Below are 21651 nucleotides of genomic sequence, written 5' to 3'. Positions count from 1 at the left end.
CACTGCATGAATCCACATTTATCTCAAAATAAAATAAAAATGTGAAACAAAATAAAACAAAGCAAAACAAAAGGAATGCTTAAGAATTTTAGAATCTTACCAATTTATCTAGGATTGCTATCTGATATTTAATAATATATAGTTAATAGCTTAAGAATTCTAGATAATACCCTAGGATAAGAAGATTCATGTGTGAGGGGCACCTGGGTAGCTCAGTTGCTTAAGCGTCTGCCTTCCTCTCTGGTCATGATCTTGGGGTCCTGGAATCAAGCCCTGCGTTGTTCCTCCCTGCTCAGCAGGGGGCCTGTTTCTCCCTCTGCTTCTGCTATAGCCCCTGCTCATGTTCTTGCTCGCTCTCTCTCTCTCTCTCTCAAATAAAAATCATTTTGTAGTGTGTCTGTGTAGTTAAAATGCTTTGTCTGGAAGTCTGTACCTATGTCTATGCCTACATAATGATGACACCTTTTTATATTATAGCAACTAATAAAAATAGAATATTTATTTATCCATGAACGAATAAATATTTGGTGAACAAAATTCTAATAGGCCCTAATCTCTGACATGTACACATTACAGAAAGAAGTAAAACATTAAACAAATAAATTGTAATTTTGAAATTGCCATGAAGTCGATTCTAGTGTCTAGTTAACTATGTATCCTACAGTTAATATGGGGATTTTAGGTGTTCCTAATTATATGATTTGATTTTAGTAATGTGTTGGTCTTGTAATATCTAAGATAACAAATAATGAGGGGGGATGACAGATATACACCATTTTCTTAAAGCTCTCCTTTGGAGGCATTATCTTTAACTTTGCATGTTTAGGGAGTGAAAGAAATCTGCCCAGGTCTCTGACTGTGATAAGTAATTGAAGATAATATTGAGTGTCTTATATTAAGTGACTTGTAATTTAGGCAAACCCAAATATTTTCACAGTAACTGATTTACACTTTTTTTTATTAATATAATGTAAGATTTTGAAAGATACTTTTTAATCAAATATTTTAATAATGAAAACATGTCATATAGCTAGCTTGCATAAATACTTAAGATTTTAAGATTTTTAAATAATTTTTAAATTTTTTTATAAACATATAATGTATTTTTAGCCCCAGGGGTACAGGTCTGTGAATCGCCAGGTTTACACATTTCACAGCACTCACCATAGCACATATCCTCCCCAATGTCCATAACCCCACCCCCCTCTCCCAAACTCGCCTGCCCCCAGCAACCCTCAGTTTCTTTTGTGAGATTAAGAGTATTTTTTAAATAATTGTTAGTGTAGTTAAAATTAAACCTAGGAGAATATATAATTAACATTACATCATTTAAGAATAAATGTTGACTGTTTTTTTGCAACCACATATAGACGCTTCTCTATTGTTTAGATTAAGGTAAAGGGTAATGAGAGAATGAAGGAAAGAAAAATGAAAAAAAGAGAAAAAGCTAATAATGTAAAAATTATTTTTATTGTGTAAATTAACTAGCATTTTTGAAATTTGTTACTTTTTATTAGCTTTATGTTTATAGAAATATTGAGCTAGAGATATATTAAACTTTCATATTTTTATTCTCCCCACAACTCACACATTATCCCCTGCTAGAACATCTTGCATTAGTTTCATTAGTGTGGCATAGATGTTAGAATTGATAATTATTAACTAAAATTCCAAGATTATATTATATTATATTCATCCTTTGTGTTGTTCAGTTGCATACATTTTGACAAATGCTTAATGACATGAATCTACCATTACAGCATCATAAAGAATAGTTGCATATTCTATTTTGTGTGTTTTTTGTTGTTGTTGTTTTTCCCTCTTTAGATTTCAGTTTGGGTAATTCTACTGACTTATATCAAGTTCACTGATTCTTTTGTTGGCTACTTTTAGTCTGCTGATGGGCTCATCAGGGCATTCTTTATTTCTACAACACTTTCTAAAGTAATTTTTTGAAAATATTTTTTATTAAAGTATAGGTGATTCTCCAATGTTACATTAGTTTGAGGTATACATCATAATTCTCTGTATACTTGCTAGCATTTATTTTTGATTCTTCCATAGAGTTTTCATGTCTTCTACTTAACATTATGAATTTGTTCTTCTATGTTGTCCAATTTTCTTTTTTTCCATTAGACCCTTTAGAATGTTAATCATAGTTGTTTTAAATTCCTGGTCTGATAAGTTTCCAAATTTTTGTCATAGACAAAATGTCTGATTTTGCTGTTTTTTTCTTGCCTCTTAGCATCTCTGGTAAAATTCCACTGAAATAGAGACATCATATATTGAGTAATAGGAACCTAGGAAAAGTGGCCTTTGATGTGGGGTTTTATGTTTATCTGTCCAGAGTTAGTCTATATTAAATGTTTGCATAGCTCTAAGTGTCAGAGACTTCAGTTTCCTTCAGCATTCTAATTTTCGTTCTGCCCCATTGTGTTTGGAGTTCTGTAGAAACTCCTACTTAAATAGAATATGTGTGTTGCAGTTGTCTCAGTGGTAATTCACTGCAATTATATAGAGCCAGTGTTTTTGATGTAGAGGTAAGCTAATGAGGAGGAAAGGAGTTTAATTATCTTATGATTAAATCTAGGTTTTTTGAATCAGCCGAAGTCCCTTGTTTGTGACCCTCCAAAGAATTTTTAAGCCTTTTTTGACCCCTTATGTGTGACGGAAAGGATAGAGGGTGCTCCAGCTTTTTAATTACCATTCTCTCCCCTCTTCCCATTCCCAGGTCAGATAAGGCTCCAGTAAAAGTAAAGTAGATTTTTCTGAGGCAGAATTTGATTACAGAGAACAAAACCCTGTAGGCTGGTATATTCCCAAAGGGTTCCTTTTCTCCTGGACACATTTTTAAATGGTTACTTATCCTGTCTACCTGCCCAAACAAAAAGGATAGTTTTACCAACTTTTACCAGGAAACAGGCTCCTGGAGTGTAGGGATCTTCTCAAGACTGGATTTTGGGGTGTTTTGAAGTCTTAGTGCACACTCTGTCTCTAGCCATTCATCAGTTTAAGTATTTCTACCAGTTACTGGCTCCAGTGCGTTCGGCACCTAGTAAGTTGCCATATTCACCCATTTCTCATGTTTTCTGGGTAGTGATTTTCTCCTTTGACCTCTGTTCACTGATGGATCTGAAAGGAATTGCTGATTTGCATTTTTGTTGGCTTTGGTTCTTCTTGTTGTGGAGGTAGAGTGATGACTTTCAAATTCTATACAAGTCAGAACAGCAATGATAAGGCTCTTTTAAAGAAATCATCTCAACTGCACAAGTGGTTAGGGGAAAAATTTACACTAAATTTCTAAGGGCTTTCTGCCAGCTTCAGTTTGTTTTGGTGAAAGTGCTTTTTATGGCAATTCAAGATGACTTTTAAATAACATTTTCTTCATTATGGATATAGTTCAAATGTAATATAAACATTTTCCAATATAAATTTAGATTAGATTATTAGAACATTAGAAAATTAGATTAGAAAAAGTTCTCTTACATAAACTAGTAATTATTAAAATAATGATGGTAAAATTTGAAAAAAGTGTATAAAATTAAAATAAACCTTTTTTCCCTGAAGCCCTCAACATCAAATATTATTACCCTCATATATAAGTAATAACATTAATCTATTTTATATATATATAAATTTCATAGCATATATAATTTATATATATACTATATAATTTATAATTTACATAATTTATTGAATATAAAGTTAAAAATATATAACTATTATATGAAGATATCCAACATTTCTGGATCTTTTAACATCTTCTATTTTTTAATAACTATATAATATTCCACAAATAGATTCATCAGCCGCAGTATAGCTGATGACAATGAATTTTCTTTCTTTTCTTTTTTTGAGGGGGAGGCTCCATCTCAGGACCATGGGATCATGGCCTGAGCCGAAGGCAGAGATTTAACCCACTGAGCCACCCAGGCACCCCCCTTTTAAAAAAAAAAATATTTGACAGAGCACAAAATCACAAGCAGGCAGAGAGGCAGGCAGAGAAAGAGGGGGAAGCAGGCTCCCCACTGAGCAGAGACCCAGATGTGGGGCTAGATGGCAGGACCCTGAGATCATAACCTAAGCAGAAGGCAGAAGCTTGACCCACTAAGTCACCCAGGTCTCCCTAAACAGTGTTATTTTGTGGCTATCTCTGTACATATTTATCTTGTTTATCTTTGCCATATATTAATAGGATAAATTCATTAATAGAGATTACTGGTTTGAATAAAATAAACTTTTTTCCCTTAAAGATTTTATTTATTTGAGAGAAAATGTGAATTTGTGTGGGGGGAGGGGTAGAGGGAGAGAGAGAATCTCAAGCCCACTCTGTCCTGAGCATAGAGGGGCAAAGTGGGGCTCTCATGAGCCATGAGATCATGACCTGAACTGAAACCAAGACTTAGATGCTTAACTGACTGAGTCACCCAGGCATCCCTGAATGAAATAAACTTAAAAAAATATATATGCTACTTTGCTAAAGTATTGGCTCAACTATCTCTTTTGGCATTTTTACCTATTTTTCTTTAATTTTTTCCAATAAAATTTATGTAAATCCCATATTAGTAAGCTTAGTATCATGTTAAAGATGTAATTTTCTGGAACTATATTGTTAATTTGTAATTCTAACTTTGCTAATGATCATCAGTACAACATTGCATAAGTTATTATTTTCTCAGTTAAGGGGGGGTTATTAGAATAATAAGTCCCAGAGGGTTTATTCTTAGAAACTGAATTTTTCTTACATCAGCAAGTGCTTATTTCCAACATAGCTTCATTGCTTTTTTTTTTTTTTTTTTTTTTTTTGAGTCATTATAGGGACAGTTGGGAGAACTGTTGGATACACTTAAAATATTCTTAATTTCCCTGTTTCTATATACCAATGTCTATAACGAATGACTCTAGGGTATCAAAAACCTATTACTTAAGTAAATCCTAATTACTTAAATCAACAATTCAGAAGACTCAATAGACCTCCACTGAGGTACTGAATAGATTAGGAAACTTCTGTTTATTCTTGTCGTGTTCCATTTGGTTAATTTTGCTTTCTCAACTAGATTGAGGCTATTTGGAGGTGAAGAAATGGAGCAGCAAGTGTAGTTGTTTGAGAGGTGAGAATTTTGTAGCTGGCTTTCATAGGAAGTTTGATTTAAAAAAAAAGATTTTTGAGGAAGTGGAACTTGAGTACTTTTAAATAGTATGGGGGGAAAAATCAAGGTGAGGAACAGCTTGAATACATAAAAAAGAAAGAGAAGAGTTGATGTTGTAAATTTTGAGAGAGAGGAAGTGATGTAATCATGTTCATGAACTCAGGAGGAAGGTTCAGTAAGAAGAGAGGAAGTTCTACTACAGTAATTGAACACTATAGGGAGAGATTAATATGAATTCAAGTAACTTTGTTCAACTGGGAATGAGAATTTTCTTCAAGTTATTATCTGGGTCTTCACTAACTTCCTTAACATTAGCATCTTGCATCCAGTGAAGGTTCTTAAAAAAAGAGAGAATTTTTGGGAATTACTCCTTCCAAGTTTTTTATTCATAAATACATGTAGGCTATAAATCAAGGCACTTAAATTTTCCTACCTTAATCATGAGTTTGAGCTGGAGCTAAACCAATTAGACATTATTAAGATTTGAATCTTGATAATGAAAACAGAAAGCAAGGGTTTGAATTCATTCGTTACAGCAGTGCAACAATAAAATGGAGCATTTTATTCTACCTAGACTCCAGGTAGAGGTCCTATTTTGTTTCTATAGCTTGTCAATTAAGGTAGTAAACGCTTTTAACCAAATAAAATTTCAGGAAGTTGCTAACTTATATCATTGGAAAGTCCTAAAGAAAATGATTAAGAGTATATGTTTTATTACTATATCTTTAACCTACTCAGTGTGGAGATGAGGGCACTTAGCAGAAATTTTTCCTTCAACATGCTAGTTTGAGGAACCATGTATGTTTCTAATAATGTATGTGTATGCATACATGTGAGTCTGCATGTGGATGGGGAAATTCCAACTTCAAGATTCACTAAAGACGCTGAAAGACCAGTTATAATTTCATTTAGTATAAATAGATGAGAAAATGTAATGCCTTTAGGGGCAAGAAAAGAATCTCTGATCCATTTCTCATAATTAATTCAACTTTTAGATTTAGGATCATTAAATAAACGCTAGTTTAATTAGCTTGAGGAGGGAGTGTGGCATACTGACATTAAATCACAAATGTGTACCATATCCTGCCTTCTATTTTCCTTTGAGGTGACATGAAGACAGCCAAAATGGTATTTTTGAACTGATAAGAAAGAAAAAAGATCGAGACTTTAGGGAGTAGATAATGTCTTTCTAGAAGTTTGGAGAGGGTCCTGAGCTAAGTCTTATTCTTGAAGATGGTAGAGGCCAGTATGCAGGACCAGTGAGACAGGCAACAGACAGAGTTTGACCAAAGTATATGTCACAGTCAACTTAGAGGAATGTTGAAACCCCGAGATAGTCATTGCTCTAATTCCTACATTTGTATTGGGATACATAATTTCAGTACCTGAAGAATCTCCACTGTAAGTGTGGCCCAGAGCAGGAAGCTGGTCACTGAATTCAAGTTACCCTACAAATGTTTTGCAGTGTGACCCAATTCCAACCTACCTGATTGAATTGGCACAAAATTCCTACACAAATCCTAATAAGATATGAGGACATTTGTAACAGGCAGATGTTTCACTGACAAAAATAACAAAATCTCTTCTAAATAATAATATTAGACAGAATCTTGGTTTGAAATATAAAATATCAAAGGTTATCAATATAAAATTTTGAGAATAAATGCTTTTCTGACTTGGTCCAAAAGAAAATGAGTGTTATCTAATTCAACCCTCAGTAGTCTTGGATGTACCTAGCAGAACTCTAACATACAGTGAAAATGAGAGAATCAGAAGTGGGCTCAACATAAACTAAAAGTAAAAGAAACTGACCTAAGTAGATATTCCAGAGTTCCAACACATCTTCTAACAAATTGTAGAAGAACTCTATTCTGGAGGAATCTGAAGAAAAGTGAATATAGCACATTCTCTAAAGAGGTATAATTTTGAAAAGAAATTCTTTACTACTTGTCCAGACATGATATACATAGGAAAAGGTGGATTGGAGCTGCTAGAATATTTTGGCTAATAAGTATGATTAAGTTCATCAGTACACTTATATATGTTCTCTTCTATGAGCTAAGAGTGACCATTATATTTTGACAATGAATAGATCAAAATATGCTAATTTATAGTTCTTTGAGATTTCTTCCTCGTAATTATTTTTCTTCTTTTAGCAGGCTATTATTTTTTCAAGAGGATTTACAAGTAGCATTCACTGGTCATGACAAACCTTCAATTAACTGGCTTTCATGCAGTGTGTACTATTATCTCATTATCAAGTTGTCTTTTTGTTCTTTTTTTTCTTTCCCCACTCTTTCAAGTTATTTATCTATTACAATTGGCACACACAAAATTTCCTTAATTATTTTAAATGACACTTGTATTAGCATTAGCACATTTTTTCATAAGTTATTCTTAAAAAAAAAAAAACTGAGAACCCAATTTAAATTTGCTCTTAAACACTCTGGATTCAGAGAAACAAGCTCTGATAGGGAAACTGGGAATATAAATTCTAGTTTTGTTTGCTCAAATGAACCCCTCAGAGTCTTGTTTTCTTTATCTGTAAAATTAAAGAGATATCCCATAAGGTTTTTAGGCTCTACGATACTGTGCATTTTTGTTTGGCCTCACTATTATATAATAAAAATAATAAATGGAATAAAAACTAAGATTTCAGTTCAGTAATTGGCATTAGGTCTCTGTGAGTTCTTGTAAAAAAATTAACTCCTATAGATAGCAGGTTTTCATTTCAAAAATAGGGTTAATGATTCCAAACTTTAATTACTATCTCATTTAGAGTATATGATAATGGCTTCTGCTGCAATCTTAAATATTTATAACTTTTTTAATACCCTCAGATACCATGATTATTTTTCTGATTGTTGTAGCTTTATTGTCACATCCTAAGTTTTTTAACATTATATAAAATATAGCGACAACCTACATTTAATTGAATATGTGTCTGGATTAATGGAAGCTAGTTTTATGTTGATTACACACAGGTGTCACATAAAAAATAGTTCAATGAGAACACAACCAGGAGAGATGGAAAATATTTTAGAAATCTATTTTTGAAGGCATGGAAGATTTCCAATGTAGTGAGGAACTGAGAGGTCAAAATTCTGCACAGGAGGAAATTCAGATGTGAATCCAGAAATTGAAGATATTTTTTACCTATGGACCTAAAAAAAGCTTAGCAGAGGTGAAACTGAGCTGCTGAAAAGCCACATAGTGTCAACTAGAGTGAACATAAGAACAATTTTAGTCTTATAGACCTCAATATAATTCCACAAATAAACAGAAATAAAATAAAAGTTATTCTTATTTGTCATTTGACAATATTATGAAGATGTTAGATTTGATGAAACTACATAAAATATTAGAGAATTTCAAGGTCTAAATGAGAATCAGAGTATTATCTATAGAACTGGCAGCCTAGAAAGAGACTTTTTAAGCACAGATAGAATTTAGATATATATTTTTAATTCAGTCATTTAGTTAATGGCATTGGGATGGGTGGGGTGAAGTGAATCAGATCAAACTCATACTCTGATGGCTTGGAACGTCAGAGCAGGGAACATTCTCATTTGTGTTTAAAATCAGCCCCACTCCCCACACCTATGCTCTAAAAAACCTTTCAGTCCAAAGCAAATAAGGTACAATGCTAAGCTTGTTTGTCACCTAAATATTACTTTTTCTTTTTTTTATATATATTATGAAGTAGAGAAAGAGTCTATAAAAACAAACCACTTGCATTGATGTTGAATTTTTCTTTTTCACTATTGTGGCATGAATGAGCAATAATAATATCAATCTGAAAGCAAATGTGTTCCTATCTCCATTTAATAGGAACCTATCCATAGTGAGTTGCCATTGTGGAAGAAAACCACCATGACTTTGTCCCTGGAAATCAAATGTATTTACTGTATTCTAAATATCCATTCCATGTGTCTTCTTAGTCCTTACTAGAATGAACAAATCCAGGAGCATCACAAATATAATTTATCTGGTAATTCCTGAATTTTCAAATCACATTTCACTAATTGTATCAAGAGAGAACTATGTCTCCAACTTTATCACAAATTATCTCATTGTACACAATAGATTATTAAAGTTGACTCTTGTCTTCTTAAATGTATACTTTACTAATTACTTACTGTATTAAGCTATTATTTATTTAAAAGGTCTATTTCTGTAGATTCTATGTGTTTATATATATTGTTTCATTGGCTTTGTAGGATATTTATTACATGTCTTAATAAAGGTATTTTTATTTTTACTCTTCAAAGAAAGAAAACTTTCCAGGTGTATTTGCAATTATCTTATTTATTATTATCAATGAACATTAAAATGTATTTCCAAACCATATATAAGTATAGCAAACAGAAATAAATACCTGAGTATGTCACATAAAATGATATATAAAAAATATCTGGGGACTATAACTGGTGACTATATATAAAATATCTGGTGACTATAAACATAGAATTTTTTCCTTAAAGCTAAAAACTGACCAGTCCAATAATTTTGAACTTGTTGGTTTAATGGAGGAGTTTAAGTTGACATTTACAAGTTTTTAAAAAAACATGGGTATTAGGATTGCTAGAGAAGATTAAAACTGTGGTCCAAAAACAACAACAACAACACCCAAAAAAACCAGAAAACAAAAAGCAAACAAAAAGAAACCCCATAACAGCAACAGAAAATAAATAAATAGACAAATAAATAAATAAATAAAAACAGTGGTCTAGTTTGGAGCCATATCCTGGAATAAGTGAAGAATCTAAATAGATTTGCCAGCAACATTAGGATTGTACCGAAATCATAGTCCATAATTAGACCAGGGAGAGAGTCAAACCATAAGAGTTTCAATCTCTGGTAACAAACTGAGGGTTTCTGGAGGGAAGGAGGAACCTTGTCCCTGACAGGGACATGGTGGTTAGATGATGGGCATTAGGAAGGGTTATGGTGAATGCTGTGGATTGTGTAAGACTGATGATTCACAGACCTGTACCCCTGAAACAAATAATACATTATATGTTAATAAAATTTTTTTAAAAATTGGAAGTGAAAAAAAAAGTTCACAAGGTTGCTTGTCACACATAATCATTTTAACATTTTATGCTGTCTTCCTGGATAGCATTTTTTTTTTTTTTTTTTTTTTTTTACTTAGCTCAACATTTTTTATTTTACTCATTTAGGGTGCAGTGGGAAAAGCCTTCAATATATATGTCTCAGTATTACAATGCTCACCTTAAGTTTACATAAATTTGGAAATATTAATAAACACCTTATGTTTAACATAAAATATCTCCCTCTATTTTAGTTTTTAAGATCAACGACTTAACACGATCTTATTAGAATATGTTATTTAACATTTCAGGTGAATAAACACAACAAATATGTTCACAATTACAAAATATGTACCAAGGAAAACATTGGCATCCATTAGTCAAATCTCTCATTTTTATAAAATGATTTTATTCAAAGCTGTATTTAGGCTTCCTGAATATATTCAGTTGACCATATAATTTAGTACCAACTGATATTAAAGAAAAGAGCCTACTACTATATGAAATTGGAGAAAAACTTAAAAGGACAATTCAAAATTACGGTAATTGAGCTATATCATTGCCTCCATCTTCTCAAGGATAAAGATCCAAAAAGAAGGCTAATTTCCAAAATAAGAAATATTCAGATATCATAGTTACTCTGTACATATCTAACAGTAGAATAAGGTAGCTCAAATAGATGAAAGTAAGTTTACATACACTGAAATTGGCAGAACTACACTGACTTTATCCAATTATTTTCAACCTCTCATCATGTTAATCCACACTTCTGCAGATTATTTGCCTCATGGGGAAAAAACAGTGAGATCAATAACTAGTGAATTACTCAAAATCATAAAAAATATAAAGATAGGTCAATCTATCAGTTCTTCTTCCTGCTAGTCTCATGTTTACTACCCCCGACTTGTGATCTTCATCTAAGCTACTTTTTTTTTTTTTTTTGCCTTAGTACCATCATCCCACATTCTTGTATTTTTTTTTTAATTTTTAATTTTTTATAAACATATATTTTTATCCCCAGGGGTACAGGTCTGTGAATCACCAGGTTTACACTGTTCTCCAAAGAGGATGCACCAACTTGCATTCCCACCAACAGTGTAAGAGGGTTCCCCTTTCTCCACATTCTTGTATTTTTAACCTTTTCCATACATCATCCTGTGGATACACATGAAAAACACATCTCCGCTCCATACCTCTCTCTAGTCATCACCTTATTTCTTTTCTTTCTTTTATAGCCTAGTCCTTCTACAGAAGAGGCTCCACTCATTACCCACTCATTCTTTTTTTATCCATTCTTTGTCTAACACACAGCAAACTGCTTTCCTTCAAAGAAATCCATTGGCAAATTATTCTGGTGTTCCCTCAATTCTTTTTACTGAATTCCTTCTTTTCAGTACTTTTTAATTTTTTTTTTTTTTTTTTTTTTTTTTGTGAGGGAGCACATTTGGGGGGAGGAGCAGAGGAAGAGGGACAGAGAATCTCAAGCTGACTCCCTGCTGAGCTCGGAGCCCAACCCAGGGCTCATCTCACTACACTGAGATCAAATCACTCCCACTGTCTTAGTTAACTCTGTTACAATTTCTCACATAAACAATTGTGTTACTGTCCAAGAGGTCTCCCTAAACTTTCCATTCTATTATACGGTTGCCAGTGTATATCTGTATTCTTAGTAAAACCATATATATTTTCCCCATAAAATTTGATAATCAGTCATCCTGTAATCTTGACAAAAACTTTACATTTTTTGTAGAATTTACATAAAAAATTCATAATCCCCGGGACAGCACAGAAGGCTCTCTGGTTACTTCTTCTGACTTTATTTCTTCCTATAATATACTTAGATGCTAACTCTAAACTGCTCTCATCCTCTTGAATTTCTTTGACTGCTTCACATGCCTTTACCTTTGTTGAAGCTGACCTTATAATGCTGTTCTGGCTCTCATATCCTTTTCGTTCTCCAGACATTCCTTGCTCCACTATCTCCATGATTACCTGCCGATTGTCATCTTTAAAACTGAGCATCACTTTACCTAGAGTGAAAACTTTCCTAATTAGGAGGAGCACACCAACTCCCTTTGAGGACTCCTTTGTGTGCTTTTTGTGATATTTATAAATGCACCACTTTATTACATTACTTGCTTATATGTCTACCTTTATTTAGAAAAATGAACTACTTTATGGACATCTAACATTTAACAGTCTTTGTCCTGTGCACAATACTATCTTTGGCATATATTGTATGATATATATATGCACATTTGGTAAATAAACACTGAGCAGCTTTTAGGCAAATAAGCATATTTTCATTTATTCAGTAGCACTTACAGCTTTGTTCAAGATATTGAATATTATTTCTACAATATACTTTCAGTCTTGAAGAACACAATAAAGCTTTATACATAACATAAATGACAAAGAATCTCATGAATAAATTTTATATGTGCTCTTCAAAGCCATGAACATTATGTTAAAAAAAAAAGGAAAAGAAAAAAACTTTATATAGCTGGAATTAAAGAGGTAAAGCAAACATTTTAAAAGAAATGCATTGAGAGGTAGATGAGCAGAAAAGCATGCTTAATTAATACCCTCACTATGAAAATGTCTTAAAGTTTGTGATGACTCTCTGATATGTTTTGAGAAGAATCAACATAAATCATAATTGGGATTGATAAACAATGCTGTACCCCCTCCCTAATCCTTACCTTCTCCCTACATCTCAAAAAGACCAGAGAAAAGGAAGAGGAGGAGTTAAGTCTTCTTGAAATGTATATCAGAAAGCCAGGGCCATTTAGCATGAGGCTGGCACTTCACTTCTCACACACTGATATTTCTTTAAGCTTTATTCTATAATATATATTGTTTTATATATAAATAAAGTGTATAAATCTGTTATTGATTATATGATTTTACTTTGGAATTTTTCTTTAAAGACTTATTTATTTATTTTAGAGAGATAGAGAATGGAGTGGGTGGAGGCAGAGGGAGAAGGAAAGAAGAGAGAGAATTTCAAGCAGACTCCTCCCTGAACATGGTGCCCAATTCAGGACTCTTTCCCATGACCCCGAGGTCATCACCTGAGCCAAAATCAAGAGTCAGACTCCCAAATGACTGAGCCACCCAGGTGCCTCACTTCAAGATTTGGTTTTATAGAAAATTTTTAAAAAGTGATTGATTTACTTTCAGTTATTTATATCTGGAAAAACAAAGACAAACAAACAAAAAACTCCAGCATATTATTCAAACTTAATACCACACCAAGAACACATTTTATTCGTTTTATAATTTTATTTAGCTCACCATAATATCTAGGAACAAGTAATTGTTTGTGGCTGATTTTATAGTGTATTCTTAGAAAGTGATAGCATCACCAGGTTTACACACTTCACAGCACAGACCTGTACCCCTGGGGATAAAAATATATGTTTATAAAAAAAAAAAAAAGAAAGTGATAGCATATTTCACTTTTAATTTGAAAATTTTCTGCAAATAATCTTAAGAAACATAATATTGTTAGCTGAATTAGAAAAAATACATGATGTAAGACAATGCAATGTTCTACAAGCACAACTTACAAAACTTAGTACTTTTATAATCATTTCACTAAAAAGAAGCTACATTATTGGATATTTGAGTGATCATGACCAAGCTCACAGAAAAAACAATAGATTTGAAATTTTGAAAATTTATTCTGTCTTCTGCCCTTAAATTTTTTTCTTATTTAGTTTATTAAAAATGGATGCAGGCTCAAGCTCAGTGATTCCCAATAGGATTATTAAATATGTAAAATAAAATATCCCTGTGTCTCATTTAGCTTATCAGCCAAGCAAGATTAATGTTAGTAATACCTATTTCCTTGAAAAATGCATGACAAGAAGAATATGTATAAACAAAGCACAAAACGTGAGGCTTTTTTATGTTTCTTCTTGAAATACAGGTATCAATCTTATTTGAAAAGACCTAGGTTAATACAGCTTCAACTGTAGAATTCAGATTTTGGTTTACATTAAAGAAAATAAGTAGGAAGAAGATTTTCCTACAGGGAGGATTTTTTTTCTTCTTCTAATGACCAAATTTACAAATAAACTTTTACCAAGTATCTCCTAAAATCAGAATATTTTTCAAAATTTTCAAATGCTATTCAAATCATTTCCACTGTTTCTTTAAACATATGCAACTATAAGAAATATGATCACAATGCCAACTTTGTTTTTGGGAAACAAGTGCACTTTAGTTTAAATATCCATATTTCATGTTGTATAAGTGAGAAGTTAACGTTAAAAATTCAAACTTTTAAAAATACCCCAAAATTCTTTATATATTTGGAAGCTCAGGGTTATAAATTCACTCATACAAAAATCTCTTTTGGATATGACTGTTTATGAAGAAGATACATTTCCAGTTATTTTAATTCATTTCAGAACTTTATTAGTAATAATATAGACTCTGCCCTAATGATAAATTATAACTTATAATTACTTATAGATGAATAACAAGGGATTAAAATGTTTTTTAAAAAACATTTCACAATAATTTCTCTCTGGTTTTCTTTCAACAACATTTCCTCATATTCAGCTGCTTAGCATTCTTTATGCAACAATGCAGACTTGATTAGACCAGGGTAGATTATGATTTTCTCTTTGAAAGGATATTTATGCTCATTATGTGAAAATTTTTGCCGTATTGTGTATTTACCGTTGTCCCCAGTGGTTAGGCATTTGAACCTCCTGGCTAGCTATCAGAATAATATGACTAATAAAAACTTAGTATATGTACAATCAAAGGCAGCTTTGAGTTCTTCATTTCCCCTTTCTCTGCCAACCTCCACTTCTGAGGAGTTTGACAATCTCTTATTTATATAAACTTCCCACTAATTAATTTTACTTAAAGAATTAAAAAAAATGTTTACCTGTACATGGGCCTCCCAAACTGAGTTAGCTCTTCTTTAGAAAAATTATGTATTTGTGACTGAATCAGAGAAACTTGTGAAATATTTAAAAAATAATATGACTCACTGTGGGGGGCTCCTTGGTGGCTCAGTTTGTTAAACGTGTGCCTTCACCTCAGGTAACGGTCTCAGGGTCCTGGGATCAAGCCCCTGCATTGGGCTTCTTGCTCAGCAGGGAGTGGATTTCTCCTTCTCACTCTTCCTCTGTGCTCTCTCTCAAATAAGTAAATAAAATCTTTAAAAAATATGTCACTTACTAGAGGTTTCATAATTCACAGCATGACACAATAATGCATCAGAGTCGCAGCCCTGTCCAGCTGCCCTCTCATCTTCAAGCCGAGCTATGACAAGGTAATTTCTTCCCCTTCCAGCTCCAGCAAGATCTGTTAGAGTTGGTCCCAACTCATTTAAGTGGTTTTGAGGTGATGGTAGAGGAGAAATGGTGATTTAAAAAGACAATATTCTCCCCACTCATAATCAAGATTACTATAATTTGGCACCTTTACTATAACACTATTACTAATAAGTAGATATATTTCATACCATAGTCATGATCTTTAAGCTGCTTTCGTGTGCATTAGATCATGTAAACATTACAGAGAAATCTGAGTCAATATAGTAGATAGGTAGAATTCATATCAACAAAAATATAGAACAGAGTGATCCAAGGTGTTTAATAACTTCAGTTATAATATTTTATAACAAAATAGTATATAGAAGGACCCTACAGTCTTTTTATTATTTTATTTTTTACTTATATATATATTTTTTTAAATTAAATTTATTTATTTTCAGCATAACAGTATTCATTATTTTTGCACCACACCCAGTGCTCCATGCAATCTGTGCCCTCTATAATACACACCACCTGGTACCCCAACCTCCCACCCCCCCACCACTTCATTCCCCTCAGATTGTTTTTCAGAGTTCATAGTCTCTCATGGTTCACCTCCCCTTCCAATTTCCCCCAACTCCCTTCTCCTCTCCAACTCCCCATGTTCTCCATGATATTTGTTATGCTCCACAAGTAAGTGAAACCATATGATAATTGACTCTCTCTGCTTGACTTATTTCACTTATATATTTTTAAAGATTTTATTTATTTATTTGACAGAGATCACAAGTAGGCAGAGAGGCAGGCAGAGAGAGAGGAGGAAGAGGCTCCCCACTGAGTAGAGAGCCTGATGCCAGGCTCAATTCCTGGACCCTGAAATCATGACCTGAACCCAAGGCAGAGGTTTTAAGCTACTGAGCCACCTAGGTGCCCCCTAATCTTTTAAAATAAATGAATATTTCTACCTTACACAGTATCTCAACTATTACTTCTCCTGATGTTAATAATAATAAAATATGAATTTTATTAGAATTTGTATGTAGCTGGTTATTTTTACACAGTGTATCAGTTGAAAGAATTGGGGCAGATACAGGAATTTTTCCTTCAAATGTTACTTAAAACTATAGTAGATAGTCATCCTTGAAAGTAAAACAATAGAACACATTGGGTAACATCTAAAAATGAGAAAGGTTAAAGAAAAACATGAACAGATTATGAAATAATGCGAGGGGAAACTTGACTGACAAATAGCCATAGAGAAAAGGTCATGGAGAATGAGAAAGGGAAAGCCACGCCATTAAGAGCCTGGACCCCAGCTCCCGAAGTGTAGCATTTTAATCCAGCTCTGCTGTTTCCAAGGAAATCTGACCTTGAACGCACTGCCTGACTTTCCTGTACCTTCCTTTGACCATAAGTAAAATGGAGTACTGGTCTTACCTACCTTGTCAGGTTGGTAGGTACATTAAATGAATTCATCTTTGAAAGAATGTAACAATTGTGAGGTACCATATGCCTTCCTCGATATTTTTGCGGGTTATTTGACAGCAGGGCCTTGCCTGCATAGGCACCATTCCCGTGACGGTGAGGAAGAGGGCTCCTCTTGTGTTGTTCTCCCAACAATTCTATGAAGAAGTATGTTCACTTATTACTCCCCAGTGTGTTAAACACAAGAGGAAAGGACATAAACAATTTCTTTCCGTGAAGGAGTTTACAGTTTAGGAAATTTAGGAAGAAATATGACAAGTATATGAATCACCAATATAAGGTACCTGGGCTAAATTCACCTCAAAGGGTAAAAATGCTATGATCAGAAAAATTAAAAAAAAAAAGCAATTGCTAATTAACCTACTAATTTAAACATTTGTGAAATAAAAAAAAAAAATAAAGGTCATGGATTCGAATGCTAGTATTTTGACTTTGGAAGACAATTATATCAAGCATGTTGTTTTAGATGAGGGGGCAATGCTGATTTATAATAAAAATGTTACATCTCATAACTATGCAGGAAATTTCAAAAATATTAAGTATACAATTTATTGAATATTTTTCTAAACTCATGGAACTGCTATCAAGATTAACATATGGTATATTTCCAGCCCAAGAAAAAACCTCTGTGTACCTGTTGGTAACCACACAATGTAACTCGTTCTGATGCCTAAAGCTGTACCTTCAGGTTTTGCCCATCCTTGAACTGCACATAAAGAGCATGTATTGTTTTTTATATTGGGCTTTTTTGCATCTCATATCAAACATGTGAAATGCATTAATCTTGGATGACTCACCACTTTCTCGTTTTCCTTTTTGAGTAATATCTTATAGTAGGAATACACAACTTTGTTTCCAATCTACTGATGCACTTTTGGTTCTTTCCACATTGGGGCCATTATGGATAAACGGCGTTGTGAAATGTTTACATATATATTTTGGTGTTTTACACTCATTTTTTTGTTGGATATATATATATATATATATATATAGATAGATACATCTGTATCTATCTATCTATCTATCTATCTATATCTATCTATCTATCTATATCACTCTGGAAGTGATATAGTCTGATTCTCTGTTTAATTAGACACCATCAAATAAGTTTCCAACAGGGCTACATTCTTTAACACTCTCATAAGCAAGTATGTGAGTTCCACTTTGTCCACATTCTTACAACCAGCACTTTTTAAAATTGTGTAGCTCTTTTTAAAATTTTTGGTCTGAACATAATAATAATAATAATGATAATAATAATAATAATAATGCCTGTATGTTGTGGTACTCATTTTTAGTTGCATCTCCTTGAAGTCTAATGGTTTGCCCATCTTTACATATGTCATGTGCCAATCTAGATACATTTTTGCTATGCTTTTGATTATTTGGGGGTGTGTAGGTATTTTCTTTTTCCTGGTAATTTGTAGGAATACTTTTTTAAAAGAGTATTCAACAGAGGAGCACTTTCCTCCACTCTGTAGATTGTATTTTTTACTCAATGCCTTTTTTTTTCTTTTTTTAATTTTTTATTTTTTATAAACATATATTTTTATCCCCAGGGGTACAGGTGTGTGAATTACCAGGTTTACACACTTCACAGCACTCACCAAAGCACATACCCTCCCCAATGTCCATAATCCCACCCCCTTCTCCCAAACCCCCTCCCCCCAGCAACCCTCAGTTTGTTTTGTGAGATTAAGAGTCACTTATGGTTTGTCTCCCTCCCAATCCCATCTTGTTTCATTGATTCTTCTCCTACCCACTTAAGCCCCCATGTTGCATCACCACTTCCTCATATCAGGGAGATCATATGATAGTTGTCTTTCTCTGCTTGACTTATTTCGCTAAGCATGATACGCTCTAGTTCCATCCATGTTGTCGCAAATGGCAAGATTTCATTTCTTTTGATGGCTGCATAGTATTCCATTGTGTATATATACCACATCTTCTTGATCCATTCATCTGTTGATGGACATCTAGGTTCTTTCCATAGTTTGGCTATTGTGGACATTGCTGCTATAAACATTCGGGTGCATGTGTCCCTTTGATTCACTACATTTGTATCTTTAGGGTAAATACCCAATAGTGCAATTGCTGGGCCATAGGGCAGTTCTATTTTCAACATTTTGAGGAACCTCCATGCTGTTTTCCAGAGTGGCTGCACCAGCTTGCATTCCCACCAACAGTGTAGGAGGGTTCCCCTTTCTCCGCATCCTCGCCAGCATCTGTCATTTCCTGACTTGTTGATTTTAGCCATTCTGATTGGTGTGAGGTGATACCTCATTGTGGTTTTGATTTGTATTTCCCTGATGCCGAGTGATATGGAGCACTTTTTCATGTGTCTGTTGGCCATCTGGATGTCTTCTTTGCAGAAATGTCTGTTCATGTCCTCTGCCCATTTCTTGATTGGATTATTTGTTCTTTGGGTGTTGAGTTTGCTAAGTTCTTTATAGATTCTGGACACTAGTCCTTTATCTGATATGTCGTTTGCAAATATCTTCTCCCATTCTGTCAGTTGTCTTTTGATTTTGTTAACTGTTTCCTTTGCTGTGCAAAAGCTTTTGATCTTGATGAAATCCCAATAGTTCATTTTTTCCATTGCTTCCCTTGCCTTTTGCGTTGTTCCTAGGAAGATGTTGCTGCGGCAGAGGTCGAAGAGGTTGCTGCCCGTGTTCTCCTCAAGGATGTGGATGGATTCCTTTCTCACATTGAGGTCCTTCATCCATTTTGAGTCTATTTTTGTGTGTGGTGTAAGGAAATGGTCCAATTTCATTTTTCTGCATGTGGCTGTCCAATTTTCCCAGCACCATTTATTGAAAAGGCTGTCTTTTCTCCATTGGACATTCTTTCCTGCTTTGTCGAAGATTAGTTGACCATAGATTTGAGGGTCTATTTCTGGGCTCTCTATTCTGTTCCATTGATCTATGTGTCTGTATTTGTGCCAGTACCATGCTGTCTTGATGATGACAGCTTTGTAATAGAGCTTGAAGTCCGGAAATGTGATGCCACCAACGTTGGCTTTCTTTTTCAATATCCCTTTGGCTATTCGAGGTCTTTTCTGGTTCCATATAAATTTTAGAATTATTTGTTCCATTTCTTTGAAAAAGATGGATGGTACTTTGATAGGAATTGAATTAAATGTGTAGATTGCTTTAGGTAGCATAGACATTTTCACAATATTTATTCTTCCAATCCAGGAGCATGGAACATTTTTCCATTTCTTTGTGTCTTCCTCAATTTCTTTCAAGAGTACTTTATAGTTTTCTGAGTATAGATTCTGTGTCTCTTTGGTTAGGTTTATTCCTAGGTATCTTATGGTTTTGGATGCAATTGTAAATGGGATTGACTCCTTAATATCTCTTTCTTCTGTCTTGCTGTTGGTGTAGAGAAATGCAACTGATTTCTGTGCATTGATTTTATATCCTGACACTTTACTGAATTCCTGTATAAGTTCTAGCAGTTTTGGAGTGGAGTCTTTTGGGTTTTCCACATATAGTATCATATCATCTGCGAAGAGTGATAATTTGACTTCTTCTTTGCCGATTTGGATGCCTTTAATTTCCTTTTGTTGTCTGATTGCTGAGGCTAGGACCTCTAGTACGATGTTGAATAGCAGTGGTGATAATGGACATCCCTGCCATGTTCCTGACCTTAGCGGAAAAGCTTTCAGTTTTTCTCCATTGAGAATGATATTTGCGGTGGGTTTTTCATAGATGGCTTTGATGATATTGAGGTATGTGCCCTCTATCCCTACACTTTGAAGAGTTTTGATCAGGAAGGGATGATGTACTTTGTCAAATGCTTTTTCAGCATCTATTGAGAGTATCATATGGTTCTTGTTCTTTCTTTTATTGATGTGTTGTATCACATTGACTGATTTGCGGATGTTGAACCAACCTTGCAGCCCTGGAATAAATCCCACTTGGTCGTGGTGAATAATCTTTTTAATGTACTGTTGTATCCTATTGGCTAGTATTTTGGTGAGAATTTTCGCATCTGTGTTCATCAAGGATATCGGTCAATAGCTCTCTTTTTCGTGGGATCCTTGTCTGGTTTTGGGATCAAGGTGATGCTGGCCTCATAAAATGAGATTGGAAGTTTTCCTTCCATTTCTATTTTTTGGAACAGTTTCAGGAGAATAGGAATTAGTTCTTCTTTAAATGTTTGGTAGAATTCCCCCGGAAAGCCGTCTGGCCCTGGGCTTTTGTTTGTTTGGAGATTTTTAATGACTGTTTCAATCTCCTTACTGGTTATGGGTCTGTTCAGGCTTTCTATTTCTTCCTGGTTCAGTTGTGGTAGTTTATATGTTTCTAGGAATGCATCCATTTTTTCCAGATTGTCAAATTTATTGCCGTAGAGTTGCTCATAGTATGTTCTTATAATAGTTTGTATTTCTTTAGTGTTAGTTGTGATCTCTCCTCTTTCATTCATGATTTTATTTATTTGGGTCCTTTCTTTTTTCTTTTTGATAAGTCGGGCCAGGGGTTTATCAATTTTATTAATTCTTTCAAAGAACCAGCTCCTACTTTCGTTGATTTGTTCTATTGTTTTTTTGGTTTCTATTTCATTGATTTCTGCTCTGATCTTTATGATTTCTATTCTCCTGCTGGGCTTAGGGTTTCTTTCTTGTTCTTTCTCCAGCTCCTTTAGGTGTAGGGTTAGGTTGTGTACCTGAGACCTTTC

This window comes from Mustela lutreola, chromosome 1, assembly GCF_030435805.1.
Source record: "Mustela lutreola isolate mMusLut2 chromosome 1, mMusLut2.pri, whole genome shotgun sequence".
NCBI lineage: Eukaryota > Metazoa > Chordata > Mammalia > Carnivora > Mustelidae > Mustela > Mustela lutreola.
Note: the sequence above shows the minus strand (reverse complement) of the source record.